At 41.7% G+C, this 16,631-nt stretch overlaps 1 long non-coding RNA gene across 1 annotated transcript; it reads left to right on the top strand.

Moving 5' to 3' along the window:
- The first annotated feature begins 1,504 nt into the window (after window positions 1-1,504).
- Window positions 1,505-2,404, top strand: LOC143725914 (uncharacterized). Its single transcript, XR_013198363.1, has 2 exons — window positions 1,505-1,600; window positions 2,331-2,404. It is a non-coding gene; the product is annotated as an uncharacterized LOC143725914 (long non-coding RNA).
- Window positions 2,405-16,631: the final 14,227 nt, after the last annotated feature.

A 16,631-nucleotide genomic window follows, 5' to 3' on the forward strand; every position in this document is an offset into this window, starting at 1 on the left:
TCTGGGAGGGATGGTGGACCAGGCCCGTGCAGGGGAACAGGGCTAGAACCGTAGCATGGCGGACCCTGACCGTGGAGCGTGGGCGGAGCCGGCATTGCAGGGGGCCAGGGAGGCACCTCTTGGGACGAGACCCTGGAACAGCGGCAACCATCTTGGAACGAGATCCTTGAACGGCGGTGGCCATCTTGGCAGAGGGCTCATGGGCTTGAGCTGATGTGTGTACTGCCCACACACTCAAAATAGCAGTGGCAACTATGATGAGTGCTGTATCTTCCGGTGCCAACACAGGCACGGCGGCCCTCTTGACCGAAGACACAGGCTCTCGGCAGGCATGGCGTAAACAGGCTCTGGCTCAGCAGGCATGGTGTGAAGGGACTCAGACGTGGCAGGCATGATGTGAAGAGACTCAGGCTTGGCAGACATGATGTGAAGAGACTCAGGCCTGGCAGGCATGATGTGAAGAGACTCAGTCTTGGCAGGCATGACGTGAAGAGGCTCAGGCTTGGAAGGCATGATGTGAAGAGGCTCAGGCTTGGCAGGCATGATGTGAAGAGGCTCAGGCTTGGCAGGCATGATGTGAAGAGGCTCAGGCTTGGCAGGCATGATGTGAAGAGACTCAGGCTTGAAGGATACTGTGGGATTGTAGGGCTCCTCGTCCGCCAAGCCCACAGTAAATGATGAGCCGCTCAACAAAAGGGCGAAGTCAAAAAAATCCCTTCAGGGAAAATGAGTCTCCGAACGCGAACAAACTACAGAGCGCGTTTCGTCACTACCTTGAAAGAGAAGAAGCAGAAAGCTAGAAGCTAGCCATAAACACCGCGAGTAGCGACTTTTCCCCTTTTCATTGGTGTAAAATATGTAGTTGGATTGTTTCATGTAACTTAGTTCTTCTTCCTCGCTGTTGTTATGGCTTTGCTATGTGGGGATAAATGTGCTGCACGTTTGTGAGACAGCTGATTAGTACTCTTGTCATTGACCGTAAAACAATAACGTTACAGGAATCACCAACCCGTCGATCGCGGTCAACAAGTCGATCTTGGAAGCATTGTCGATCGCGAAGAGTTTTCAAATTCAGAGGAAAAAAAGCCTATTGTGTGTAGTAAATGGTGTCTAGGGGATGCAGAGGCGCGCGCGCTGTTACAATCATGCCATTTTTGCCGCGCGCACCTTTGGGCTCATGCGGACGCGTCGAGTTTAAACAAGGCTTTACGCTTTAACCAGCTCAGCCACAGTAAAAGCTCATATTTAGCCAGCTAAACTTTTACTACCCTGTTAGAAAAAATATATAGTTGCATAGTTTCATGTGGTTCTTCTCCATCACTGTATTATGGGATGCAATGTGGGGGGAAATGTGCTGGTTACGTTTGTGAGACAATCAGCTGATTACTATTATTATATTATATATTAAGACCCTTGATCCTCACCTGACTATGGCTTTGTAAACTTTATCCATGATGTGGTTTATAGTGGACTGTGGTACAGAAACAGTGACAATGTTAAACACTCTTGGCTTACTCTGGCCATTCTCTGCTGTCTCAGACGACGATATGTTTGTCCAGTTTCAGGCACCGTAGCTTCTTCGAAAGGGAGGGGTGAGCAGGTGAGGTCTGCACGGGCTTTAAACTGAAGCCCGAACCCGGCCCGTACCCGCAATCATTTAACCCGACCCGACCCGACAATTACATTTACATATTAAGCCCGAACCCGACCCGAACCCGAGGTCCATTCAGTTTCTCACAGCAAATACCATTTTTGCAATATGCAAGGTTTCAGCGCCGTCCTCCTCTGATTGAAAGTTAGTCCAGCTGCACTGAATTTCCTCTCGCTGCTGCTGCTACTTGTAGGGATGCTGAGGATACTACGGGCCAGTTTTGACAGTAAGGGGAAAACACCGCTGTTGTTTTTCCACCAACCCAAGAGATCCCGCTCTTCTTCCATGTCGTGGTTGCGGGTGGTGTATTGCGTAACTTCATCTGCGGTTTCACCGAGGGGCACGTTCACCCACTCCTCAAACTCTGCCACTATCTATATATATATCATTATCATTATATTTGAGGGAGAGAGAGCCTGTGTGTCTGACTGTGTATATACACATATTGCATATCTGCGCACGTTTGTACTTTCTCTCTCTCGCGTGCCGGTCACCACAACACAGCAAGCAGGCAAAGCACACGGCACGCAAAATATATATAGCCTATTTAGTCTTTCTTAGTTAAACCCGAACCCGACCCGAACGCGAGGCTGTTCATTAAACATTAACCCGACCCGAAACCCGCACATTTTTCGGGAACCGTCGGGCTCGGGTCGGGTAGCAGACCTCTAGTGAGCAGTGGGCTGAGCCCTTAGTGCAACTCGCAACCGAACCGCTAGATGTCGCTAAAAATCACACACTGCACCTTTAACACACATCGCTAAACTGGTTGTCTTTGTGTTTTCTTTCTAACTTGTGAGAGGCTGTAGCTACATTTGATTGTGCGAAGCGGCACAACTCCTCGAAGGAAAACTCCTAGATGCAGTAAGCTAGGGAGTAATCTATAGTTCTGTGCACAAAAATACAGGGGCAAATCGCGTCAAATGATTCGGGGACAGTTCATTTTTTACAATATTAATGTATGACAATGGCAAGATAAGTGGCAAACATAATCGTTAGTGTGTGTGTGTGTGTGTGTGTGTGTGTGTGTGTGTGTGTGTGTGTGTGTGTGTGTGTGTGTGTGTGTGTGTGTGTGTGTGTGTGTGTGTGTGCGCGCGCGCATAGAGCACTGAAACTTAGTAAAAACATCACTTAGTATGATTTAGCTAAGCCGTTTTCCAAAAAAGGAAGAAAATAAAATAAAGAAAATACCCACAAGGACAAGATTTTCGTATATTGCCATTTTTGTAGGGACAAAGACAAAATGTCCACACAAAAATGGCAATTTCCGAAATCCTTGTGGGATTTTTTTTTTTTTTGGGAAACCAGCTTATAAATCATATTAAGTTTGAAAACGCAGAAAGTTATCTGTGATAGGGTTAGTGTAGGGGGATAGAATACACTTTGTACAGTATATAAATCATTACGACTATGGACAGTCCACATTAAACATGAATCTGTTTGATCAAGTTAAAACCCTTGCCATCCAAGTCACATCAGCTGAGGCTGAAATAATTTTCATTGCTCCTAGGAGACTGATAACATGGCTCAGAACAATGGCACAAGTTGCTGTGTGTCATGTCCAAGAGGACAAACTGGAGAGAAATGATGTGAAACAAATATGCCAAAAGTTAATTTCTGTTAACGGGATAGTTTCCTTAAAAAATTCAAATTCTGTCATCATTAAGTTGTTTCAAACCAGTTTCTTTCTTCTGCTGACATCAAAAGAAGTTAATTTGAAGAATGTTGGTAACTAGACACACAGTTGATGGGCCCCTTTGACTTCCATAGTATTTTTTTTTTCTTACTATGGAAGTCAGTGGGGCCCCATCAACTGGCTGGTTACCAACATTCTTCAAAATATCTTCCTTTGTGTTCAGTAGAAGGAGGAAATTCATAAGGGTTTAAAACAACTTGTGGGAGAGACAGAATTTAAATTTTTGGGTGAACTATCCCCTTAACTATCCCTTTAATGACAGATGCAAACATGTGTTTGGCTTCTTCAAAAAGCAAGGAACAATACCGTATTGCACTATTGCATTGCACAATGAACGGAGTAAAGTTAAGTCTCTGTTAAACTCCCTTCTTGTCTTTAATAGTTGTCCTAACATTACAGAATTCATTAACGTAATGTTAAGGTCAATACAGACTAAAAATCTTAACATTATCCTATTAATTTCCTGATTCCTCAGCTTCTGGGAATGTCCCCACCAATCTCAAAACCAAACCTACGCCCTTGGTGTGACATATAGACTCTGCCTTATAGCAAGTACTGAGATACAGTACTAATCCAGTTCACTGTCTGCTAGTCAGATTTCCCCCTCGCTGTCATTATGTAGACAGAGATGTCCAATTAGACCCGTGTGAGAGAAAGCAGACAAAGACATGTAACCGCCTCCTTCAGTTCAGCCCGTGATATCTGTAAGTCTCCAGCTGAGTGATTCATGTCATGGTCTTTTCATTGCCTTTGTCGCTGGTAAAGCCAGTTTGTGATGGTGTGTTGTGCAATGATCTATACATTTCCTGTGATTCGTCCACTCTCTGACTTAATCTGGTTTTGTATGCAGACCGCCTGCTTTTTGTTTCTGAAATATATTGATTTGTTTAGCACAGCGAAGGAAAATAGGAAGGTTTGTCCTTGTATCCTTTCTGACAAGACCAGCTTATACCAGCATGCATTTCCATGCTGGTTTGGTGAGGGACTAGCTGATTTAACCATGTTTTTCACCAACATTTTAGCTCTATGAAGAGTATTTGGAAATAAAACAATTGTTCCGTCTTTTCTTCTCTAGACAATTCAGTCAATTAAGAGACTTGTGAAGCTGCGTATTTAAAAGGCTCTCTGCGCTATAAACCACAGTGCAAACATTTCCAACATTTGGTGGGAAAGACCGGATGATCTCTACACACTTATATGTTGTGCAGTGCCAGAGCCATCTGTGCTGCCATCCATCCACCCTCAGAGTCTTACACATCTAACACAGATGATCTGATTGGTGTTTATCGATTATGATACCAAAGCTCCAGGGTCTTATATACAACTGAATACGACATCAAACATGCTTTAAATGTGCCATCTGCTACATTTAGAAGTAAAATGTAAATATCCACTTTCGAAATTTTCGATGTATTCATGTTCAAGAGTTTGAGTTTGAACTGACAGAGTGTGTCTGCTTCATCGACAATGTTAGGAAGATTGTTCCAAAGTTTTTGTGCTAAATAGGAAAAAGGATCTACCGCCAGCAGTCGATTTTGTTATTTTAGATAACCAGCAATATTTTAAAATTTATTTGATGTTTAATAGGGAGCCAAAGCAGTGTTGATAGAACCGGGCTGTTAGGACTATTAGTGTAAGTTAGGCTATTCAGAATTGATTGAAATATGAAAAATAAAGTTCCCTTTCAAGGGAACTCGAGCTGCGTTGAGACGCGGTGGGAACGCTCTGCGTGATTGCGTCGTGAAGCACGTGTATAATCAGTCCAATGGAAGAGCGAGACGTCATAGGCGGTGACGTCATAGACCAGGAAGCTATAAAGCACACCAGAAAACAGACCGCGACAGCTTCTGTTGCCTTCAGCAAGCGATCTGTGTATTCTGTCCTTGTCATATTTATTGTTGTCTGTCAAGTTGCAATATATATATATTATGGCAAAAGAGAGCAAGCAGCTTTTGTGTTGTTCCCTGCCCACGTTATATCACGGGTGGGGACACACACATCAGCTTTTTGTTACTATTTGGGAGTGGAGCATGCCACAGTCAGTTCACGAGGGGGCTGACTGTGAGCATTGCGAGAAACTGTCCGTGAGGACGCTCCGCTCCCGCCGGGCGTTCTTCGAGGAGGACGGTTCGGTTCGCGCTCCCCGCGCGGGTCCCGCTGTTGCCGATGCACGGCGGCGACTCGCATTTTGGGGTTCGCAAACGGATCTGACAGCGGGGGTTGGGACGGGCTCTGCCCTATCTCAGCTTTCACCTGCCAGATCCAGTGCTGGCGATTTCCAGTTCCGAGGAATTGGTTTCGTTAGTGTTTTGTTTAGAAAAAGAGAACAAAACAAATAAAGATATTAAGAAAAGGCAGATGTTTGAGTTTTCAATAAATTAATAAAGAAGTCAGCTCATAACTCTGTTGAATAAAGAGGAGCTTTAAAAGGAGGTTTATCTAGTGTTGTTGCTAGTTAAATATTTTCTGGCCAGCTGAACTTTATGAGAGTGAAAATAAGGAGTTTATTAGATGAAATAAATCTAAAAACAGAAAAACTCTGTATCTCAGCCTCCTCGTCGGGGACTGCCGTTTTTCCCTATCTCCACACCACACTGAGGTGTCAAGATCGTGGAATAACTCGGTTTCTATTTTATGTGTTTAATGCCCTACGTTAGGGCTGAACGATATTCTGTTTTAGCATCGACATCGCGATGTGCGCATGCGCGATAGTCACATCGCCGGAACGTGCGATGTGAAGAAGGGTAGCACCCATGGATGTATTAAGAGAACGGTAGCACACAGTAAACACAAGTTTGTTGTATGGCTTGTTGCTGGGGTGACATGCACGTTCCGCGTGCCTGCACAGTGATTGGTTCGCTGTGCCACTGCTCACCGCTCACAGCCAACATTCTCTGGCAATCCTGTAGCTAAAAAAGAGCGACGAAGAGGATCCGCTGCAAGAAAAGGATGACTTCTTACCAAAAAGAAAGTCAAAATCAGCTATTTGGGACTATTTCGGCTACAAAAAGGAGGATGTTGACCAAAAACAGGTACTTTGCCTGGAGTGTTATAAAGTTGTGGCCACAAAACTAGGAAACACAACCAATTTGTCTGATCACTTAAGCCCCTTTCACACAGCGCGTTGATCCCGGGAAATTGCCGGGATATTGCCAGAACGCCTTCTGTGTGAACGCAAACACGACCCGGGATTGATCCCGGGATCGATGCCAGGTTGGGGACCTAGTAACATTGCCGGGATCAGTCCCGGAACGCACCCTGTGTGAACAAAAGCCGTAATCAATCCCGTGTCGTTATGATGACGCTGAAGTGAAGTGAAAGCAGGCTAGTGAAACGGTACGTAATGCACTAGTTTATGATCAAATAAGAGAAAAAAATGCACAAGCGTAGTTTCTCGAGAGAGAGAGAGAGAGAGAGAGAGAGAGAGAGAGAAAAATCGCAGCTCATAAGCAAACTATAGACGCTGCTGAGACATTACATGTCACATCGATGTCACGTGTCTTTACGGGTTGTGAGTGAACGCACACTCTGATTCCGGAAAATCACTGGCAGTGTGAATGAACCAAAATCAAACGAACCCGGGTCAAATCCCGGGTCACTTTATCCATGTATTTTCCGGAATCTCTGTGTGAAAGGAGCTTTAGTGTAATGTTAAATCTGCTGTTTTATTTAAAAATGTGTTCTGCTTTTCTGTTTACAGAAATATGTTCTAATTTTGGAATAAAATATGAAGTGACCTTTTTGTCACTTGTAATGAAGCTTGCTTATTAGTGAAATTAATAATATCATGGAATGGTAATTATTGACTTTAGCCTGGATTGATGGCTCGCAATATCGCAATATATATCGTTGGGAAAAAAATATCGCAATGCATTTTTTTTCCAATATCGTGCAGCCCTACCCTACGTCTAACTATAGTAATGCTATGGGTATTAAGTATCATGGTATGACAGTGCCTCGGGTTAAAGAGACGCTTGCTAGCTTTCTCTCTCCCGAGTCGGCGTCATAATTTTTAACCCCGACGTTACCCACCAGCCATCTAAATAAAAATTTTTTTTAGGCAACGCTGGTGGGTAAATTATAAAGACATGGATGAATGTGAGGTTGTCAGCACTGACGCTATTCGAGAATTGCGTCGTGCAAAAACAGATAAACTATACTGGGGAGGGACGGTTTCGAGAAATCGTTTCTCCTCTGCGTCCTCTGGGTGGCGACTCTCTGAGGAGGGTCGCACACGGCCAGTTCGGTTGTTTTCCTGCTGGTGGCCACGGACTGATATATATATATATATATATATATATATATATACGTTTTTCTGATTTAAAAGTAAAGAAAAATAAGATAAAATTATGTCTGTTCTTCTGGATGCTCCGCTTTCAAGAAACTAAGAATAAACCGTTCAGCGGCGTTCCAGAGGTTTCTTCCTCACCAATCTATGTTCCTGAGACTGCTGGGCGGAGCAGTCTCAGTCTACTAAGCTCCTCGCAGCACAGCGAGCATCGCCATTTGGGCTCCTCCACAATCAAAGGGGACTTGGGTGGCGGTAGCAGTCTAGCCAGTTAGAGATATGCAAGATCTGAGGACTATTTTATCTCTAAAAAAGCTTGGACAATAGGAAGCCCTGATGCCGAGGCTATCAGGCTTCTAAAGGGTGGTCCCCTCCGGGGTAGGGATGGTTTTTGAGAAAATCGTTTCTCCTCGGCGCCCTCTGGGGTGCGACTCTCTGAGGAGGGTCGCAGCGCTGCCAGTTCGGTTTTCCTGCCGGTTCGCCATTCAGGACACCAAGGTGTCAGTGTCCCCAAACGATCCTCCGAGGGGGGTCGTAGAGCAGTCAGTTCGGTTTCCCTGCCGGTTCGCCGTTTCAGGGTGCCGAGGTGCCTGCTTTTTCCAATGATCCTCCGAGGAGGGTCATTGGAACTAAGTTATTTAAAGGGAGGCAAGATCTGAGGACTGTCATCTCTAATGAAGCTTCTGAGGGCTCCTCCGGGGCAGGGACGGTTTTGAGAAATCGTTTCTCCTCGGCGCCCTCTGGGGTGCGACTCTCTGAGGAGGGTCGCAGCGCTGCCAGTTCGGTTGTTCCCTGCCGGTTCGCCGTTCAGGGCACCGAGGTGTCAGCGTCCCCATACGATCCTCCGAGGAGGGTCGTAGAACGGTCAGTTCGGTTGTTCCCTGCCGGTTCGCCGCTTCAGGGCACCGTACTGACTGTTCAACCAAATCCAGAGGCCAGTCTTGAGAGACTGGTTGCCCTAGTAGAATTTCTGGCAGCGTGGAAACTACTGCCACATATTTCTCGGTGGGTCCTGCACACTATAGGAAAGGGTTCAGAATTCGGTTCTTGTCCGCCCAGATTTCTAGGGGTCCTCCCCACTGTGGTGGACCCCGAGCAGGCTTTGGTTATGGAGCAGGAAGTACTGACACTTCTGCAAAAGGAGCTGTAGAAGGGGTTCCTCCTCCCGGCAGACAGTCAGGGTTTTACTGCCATTACTTCATTGTTCCGAAAGAGGATGAGGGGTTGCGTCCTACGCTAGACCTGCGTCAATTAAACAGCATATTATGCTTACGCTAAATATGATTGTGTCACAGATTCAGTCCGAGGACTGGTTTGTCACAATAGACTTAAAGGACGCTTACTTATCTTCCATCCTCATCACAGGAGGTTCCTGAGGTTTGCTTTCAGGGGCGAAGCATACCAGTATCGGGTTCTTCCATTCGGCCTAGGTTATCACCCCACACCTTTTACAATATGCGTGGATGCAGCTCTGGCTCCTCTGAGATTCCAGGGCATTCGCGTATTAAATTATATCGATGATTGGTTGATTTTTAGCTCAGTCCGAGCTTTTGGCAGTTCAACATCGAGATGTCGTTCTGTCCCACATAAGGAGGTTGGGGTTGCGGCTCAACACCAAAAAGAGTGTACTCCTCCCAGCTTGAGGACCACTTTCTAGGTGTATTATGGGATTCGACAACAATGCAAGCACGTCTGTCTCCTGCACGTATTTCTGCGATTCTCACAGCCGTAAAGAATGTAAAACTAGGTCAGTCACTCACTGCAAACAGTCTCTGAGACTGTTGGGGCTCATGGTAGTTGCGTCTAACGTAGTTACTTTTGGCCTTCTGTACATGAGACCCCTGCAGTGGTGGCTCGGGACCAAGGGGTTTTCTCCGAGGGGAAATCCGTTTTTCGCATGATCAAGGTCACGCGGCTATGCCTTCGTGCCTCGGTCATGTGGAAGAAACCTTGGTTCCTCGCCCAGGGCCCAGTGCTGGGTGCTTCTTGTCGACGCGTCACGCTATCGACGGATGCTTCCCTCACAGGATGGGGGGCGGTCATGAGTGGCCGCTCGGTGAACGGTCTTTGGCTGGGGCTCATGGCAGTTGCGTCCAACGTAGTTACTTTTGGCCTTCTCGCTTGTACAATGCATTTCCCTTGTGTTTCTCCCTCACGCATCCAGCTCCGCTTGGACTGGATGTAATGTAATAGGTGTGGTTGCCACTACACCTATACGCTTTTCCCGATATCTTTGCTCCTGGGAGCTCTGGAGTTGTGGATACTGTGGGCTCGGCCTCTGAGGGGGCCCAGCTCATAGATTCAGGTTTCTCGACCGAGGTCGTGGAGACCATACTCCAGTCTAGAGCTCACTCCACGAGAAGACTAATATGCTGTTCTCTGCCTGGTGCAGAGAACGCCTTCTGAATCTCGTTTCTGCCCTTTTGGTACAGTACTTGATTTCTGTAATGAATGTTTCTTTGCTGGGCTATCTCTGAGGAGAGATCCTTAATTTCGTCTTCTCCGTGGTACATGAGGCTGAGGCCTGCACGTACTTGGATTTGCACCTGGTTGGTGGTAGTATTTCTTCACCCCAGATCGGGTTGTATTTCTAGGTCCCTACTAAATGTGCGGGTCATTTGTGCTCCAGGCCTTCTGTCCTCCACCTTTAATACCCTAGATCAGGAAAATCTTAAATCTGTTATGCCCTGTCTGGGCTTTGGATGCTTAGGTCCACAGAGCTGCTCAGTGGCGTTTATCAGAACAATTATTTGTCTGCTTCGGGTAACCTAAGATAGGTTGCCCTGCATCTAAACAGATAATGAGCAAGTGGATAGTTGAGGCTATCTCACTTGCTTATGAAGCGGCCGGACAGCGTTCACCTGTGGCTGTTCAGGCCCATTCTACTAGGAGTATGGCTGCCTCTAGGCTTTAATTTCGGGTGTTTCCCTTCAGGATATTTGTAATGCGGCAGGCTGGTCCTCACCTCATACATTTGTCAGATTTTATGACCTACACCTCTCCACTCCCGGGGCTAGGTTGCTTGCTTCTAGTGTGCGCAAGGACTTCACACAGAACGGGCATTTGTCTTATGGCGTAGTGGGTATGGGGTTCCCACCGCGTCTCAACGCAGCTCGAGTTCCCTTGAAAGGGAACGTCTCAGGTTACGTATGTAACCCTGGTTCCCTGAGAGGGAACGAGACGCTGCGTTCTCCCGCCATACTTCCTGCATGCCCTGATCGACTTGCTTCAGGCTTTTTCAGAAGCTGTCGCGGTCTGTTTTCTGGTGTGCTTTATAGCTTCCTGGTCTATGACGTCACCGCCTATGACGTCTCGCTCTTCCATTGGACTGATTATACACGTGCTTCACGACGCAATCACGCAGAGCGTTCCCACCGCGTCTCAACGCAGCGTCTCGTTCCCTCTCAGGGAACCAGGGTTACATACGTAACCTGAGACGTTTACTATGCAAATCTATGTAGATTTGTTTAATTTGATGAACTGTATGCCAAGGTTGTTATAGTTTTGCTTTTTTAAATTAGTTTTTATTTTAATATCGTTTTCAAATTTGCTTTAAATTTCAGTTTAGTTTTAGTTAGTTTTATTAATGGTTTTGTTAGTTTTAGTTTAGTTTTTATTTTGCAAACACATTTCTATTTAGTTTTTATTTTATTTAGTTTCAGTTTTAGTTCTAGTAATTATAGTTTAGTGGAGAAAACAGAGCACTTCCAATGTAGACCAAAGCGAGACGCTTAATTTCAGCAAAGTTTAATGTTTTCCCAGATTACAGTTAACTCTTGTGCAGACATCTTAATAATAAAAATAAAAAAAGTACTTAAAAGAACAGTATACAAGAAAAAAATATGAAAAATTCAGACAAACTAATTCATATTAAAGATGAAATCTTGTTAAACATGCCTAGTTTACTTTATTTCAGCTGTAAATGTAGCAGAGTGGCCACTGGTACTTAAAAAAAAAAACCCAGCTCAATTATTCTGACTACAGCCAACACAACCTGCTGTGTAGCCAGTGTGATTAAATAATGAAACATCTATGCAATGTTTGAGTGTGTACATGTTTTTCTATCCTGGTGGAAACTTAAACCTGAATGCACACAGACTCATGCATAAATCATACATAATTAGTTTTTTTGTAAATGTAAAAATGCAGAAAGTTGTGTGATGGGTAGGTTTAGGGGTAGGATAGTGTGAGAAGACGAAGAAGAAGGAATGTAATGCAGTAAATGTTTTATAAAAACAATGATAATAACAGCACCTTTCAGCCTGTCAATATCCATGAAAACATGACATCTCAAACATAGTAGCCTAGTAGGCTACATTAAAGTTTTTTGTGCTTGACGAACTTGTTTTGCTGTCGCACCCGCGTCTCGCAAATGAAACGGCATTCTAAAAATGCTGCGCTCAAGTTAAAGGAAGTCCAACTTGCCTCTTATTACCTTGTGTTATTTCCCATTCCACTGCAACAGATGCATCCTTTATGAACAGCCGCTGAGCACTAGCCATGTGTTCTACGTTATGGTCCTTCATTGAGCGCGTCACAGCAGGACAGCGGTTAATCGCCTCAGAAACTTCACGCGTATGAAGCGCCATATCAGGCATTTCCTTATACAGCCACAGGTCAGATTTACCGCCAAAGTAAAGAGCTTAATAACGAAAACTATAATTTATTTTTGCTAATTATCATTTTATTTCAGTTAGTTTTTCAGTAACTGTTGTTGTTAGTTTAGTTTAGTTTTAGTTTTTCATTTATTATGAATTTTTAATTTTATTTCAGTTTACGAAAATGTTTTTTGACCAATAGTTTTAGTCTTAGTTTCAGTTTTCGTTTACGAAAATAACCTTGCTGTATGCACATTAGTTTTGTTTTTCGCAAATAAGTTTTTATAGATTTTCATCATAGTTGCAGTGTCGGTTTCATTATTTTGCAAATGTAAGTTTTTGTAGATTTTAGATTTCTGTCAGTCACAGTGCTATTTTCTTTCTTTTGCAAATGTAAGTTTTCCTACATTTTCATCATAGTTGCAGTGTCGTTTAAATTTTTTTTTTTTTTGCAAATGCAGGCCTAAGGTTTTTGTAGATTTTCGTCAGTTGCAGTGCCATTTTAATTTTTTTGCAAATTCAAGTTTTTATAGAATTTAGATTTCCGACAGTTGCAGTGCCATTTTCTTTCTTTTGCAAATGTAAGTTTTCCTACATTTTCATCATAGTTGCAGTGTCATTTTCCTTTTCTTTTTTTTTTGCAAATGTAGGCCTAAATTTTTATAGATTTTTGTCATAGTTGCAGTGCCATTTTCATTCTTTTGCAAATGAAAGTTTTGTATAGATTTCAGATTTCCGTCATAGTTGCAGTGTCAGTTTAATTATTTTGCAAATGTAAATATTTATAGATTTTCGTCATAGTTGCAGTGCATTTTTCATTCTTTTGCAAATTTAAGTTGTTATAGATTTTTTAATTCTTTCACTAGTTTTACATAATAGTTTTTATTAGTTGTTCTGCTCTGGAGGCATCATCGCAAACATTCCTTAGAGATTCCTATCGGCACATGCATCAACGGATCATACAGCTGCACACTGACGGATCTGCCAAGTCCAAATCACATGTTTTCCCACTGTTCAAAATGTCATCCATTGCACTCGTGGGGTCTCTTGACACACACACACATACAGCCATTAAAGGGAAGTGAGTGGGAAGCTTAATTATACAGGCTCTTATCTGGGTTTTTTTAACACGGCCTTTTAATGTGTGTAATTAGTGGCATCCCAAATCCTTTCAAGCAATCAGCTGTCCCTCAAACAGCGTCATTATGCTCTAATAAGAAAAAAAGCATGGCTTTGAGAGAAGGGAAATTGATAAGAAGTTTGGGAACTTCTGCTTTACTGTTTATAAAGTTAAAGATTAACCGCCATTAGCATAATAAACAACCCATAATGAGCCCAGTGAAGTTTCCACAATAATCCGACAAAGTAGTTTATTAATTTCATTCTCTTTATTGCATGGTGCTTTACTATTATGGTTATGTTCTATCTTTTCCAGGTTCCAGGGAAGAAAATTGTTAAAATTAGCATTATAGCACACACATAGAAAATAGTTGTAGTAATGGAGCATGATCATGGACAGCTTGTCTCTTTGAGGGCAGTAGTGCATGATCTCATCGGTAGAGGAAGCCAGATTAATGGCATGTTGTCCAGTACAGATGGATCATTGTGGGTTTTTCATGAAGATCTGCTTCTGTGGACAGTCACTGGATGTCCATCACAACTTCAATGCTCCTGTGTAACTCGTCCTCCAGGGCCGTGACCTTTTCTTCTCATTTTAATGAATCAGTCAGTCAGGCCTGACTCTTAGTGGCCTTATTGTTTGTGATCTCGACTTTATTAGAACGAAGAGAGCATCTGTCTGCCGTAGCAGCCGAGCCATCAAGGGCTGACTTCTTTTCATGACTGAAAAACCTAGTAAGCTTGGTGTGTGTTGCATTTCTAAAGGTTACATGCAATGGTGCATAGAATATGTTCAGATTGAGGTATCTTACAAGGCAGCGTTATCTTTTTGCATTAGCCTTTGTTTTAAAGTGTGTTAAAAGGCTGTCTATAGGAAGGAAGCCCACAATATTTTGGAACAGATGCAGTATTTAGATTTATACAGATGTGTATTTTGCAAAGCCTCGTTATTATTTATGTCAAAAGTAAAAAAAAACACAAAACACAAAAACCATCAACTTTTAATTACGAGCTCCAAACTGTTTCCATTTGTTTGAAACATCTTTGGTAGTTTGTTCTTTATTGTAGAGCTGTCCATCACCACAAATAAATGGCCAAAGCCTGCTATTTCTCCAGCAGGGATTGACATGGATTCTCTTAATGGCGTGTGGTGTTCACCTTACAGAGACGTGTGTTTTGCAGGGTTTTGTGACAGGTTACGTTGCGTCGTCTTTGTATGTGCTGTAATGATCATGTAAAATAGATGAAAGTATGGATCACAAGACCCTCATTTAAAAGAGAAATCTGGGTAGAGAAAATAGCCTTAATCCAGCCTACTGTCACATATCTGCCACGAAAAAATAGTTGTTCACGTTTAACTGGCTCAAATGGAGAGCATGAGTGAATTAAAATTGGATCTGAGCTACTTGGTATTCTGGATGGAGTTTGTGTCCAGACTGACAGGGATGAGAGTCTTTCTGCAGCAAATAATCAAAATAATTCCTCTCTGTCTCTCTATTTTGTTCTGTTTGTTTTGGAGTAATCAGTGCAGACGGCTTGTAAACTGCATGCAGTGGCCCTGATTTACTTTTACATTCATGCATTTACCAAATGCTTTTATCCAAAGTGACTTACAATAGAGGAATGATGGTGATATAGTTATTTGCATGTGACAGTGTTATATCTATAAGAACATCTGAAAATGTAAGGGTTAATTATTTGTTTTTTCTTAGACATTATTATATAAACCTTCCATTACTTTCAGAATTGTGTATTCAACCGGGAAACGATATAAAAAATAGAACTTCAGTAGATTCAGCGTTTCTCCATAAAAACAGCCGTATTTATGAATTAGTGCTATAGTGCTTCTTAGCTAATTTATCTCCTATTTCAGGCTGATTTGATCTAATAGCTACTTATTAGAACTGTAATGATAAAACGTATTCTAATTCTAATGTAACAGAATTTGTGCATGGTGTCATCATTGATACGCTGACTGCCATATCAGTAGGCCTTTAGTGATTGTGATGATGACAGAATTACTTTGTTCTTATTTATGCTTTTAAAAATATACCAAAACATTCCTTAACAGCAGCTCATAATGTTGTATACTGTATGATAAATATGTACACATTAGCAGTGAAATAGTCGACTACAAATTAAAGCGATAATAATAAAATACAATAAAATTACAAACATTACAATAAATAAATAAAAAATACAACACAATAAAATATTTAAACAAATTATAGGCTAAACATTACATTAAATAATAAATAAAATAATAAAATAAAATATTTTAATAAATTACAAACATTACAATATATAATAAATAAATTACAATAAAATATTTAAATAAAAATATAATATAATACAAAAATATTTTCTTTAAAATTACAAATATTAAATTAAATAATAAATAAAATATAATACAATAATATATTTAAATAAATTACAAAACATTACATGAAATAATACATAATTAAAATATAATACAATAAAATATTTAAATAATTGAAAACTTTACGTTAAATAATAAATAAAAATATGATTTTAACTGAATGTGTTGACAAACATGGCGTGTCATTTTCCAATGGAAACATTTAATTCTTGCACCAAACCGGTTTATCTTTATTAATTTCATGACTGGCAAAACAACATTTAAAATCTCTGTGTCTCTAAAAAAATTGTTTTCTGTGTTGATTGTTTGATGCTGAAACACACATGTATCTGCTCAAGGATAATGATTGACAGGATGTTTCTATATAATCACACAGAATTATAGTAGGCATGAGTACATGTTCTAGACTGAACCTTGCATGCCACATGTTTTCAACCCTCACTGTCACATAGCAACGATGCTGTATCCATAGAAACAGTTTTAAACTTAAAACAAAATGTTTTTTTTTAAAAAAGCTGAACAAGCATGGATATAGACTTTGTGTCTCTGAATTGTCTTTTATCCCCTGTGTAACAAACTTGCCTTTTAACAGTGGCTGTAAATATGTGAAAAGAGACTCAGAAAAAGCATACATAAAATTAATGCAAATGTTTATTTAAAATGAATGGACTTTTTGTATTTATTTTGCTAACAGTTCTGTTTTTTTTTTCAAGACCAAAAATACGATATTTAATACGATCAAATGAACCTGACTACATTGAGGTTAAGAAATCTTCTAAAATGTCACATTATGGCATGGGACAAAATCATATTATTGATCATCTCTAAATGTTTTTGTTTCAGGACTTTTCACAAAACCGCAGTATAAAAATGCAGTAGCCTATATCTGAACATGATCA

This window comes from Siphateles boraxobius, unplaced genomic scaffold (genome assembly GCF_051911475.1).
Source record: "Siphateles boraxobius isolate OS27281-9 unplaced genomic scaffold, OSU_SipBor_1 77, whole genome shotgun sequence".
Lineage (NCBI taxonomy): Eukaryota > Metazoa > Chordata > Actinopteri > Cypriniformes > Leuciscidae > Siphateles > Siphateles boraxobius.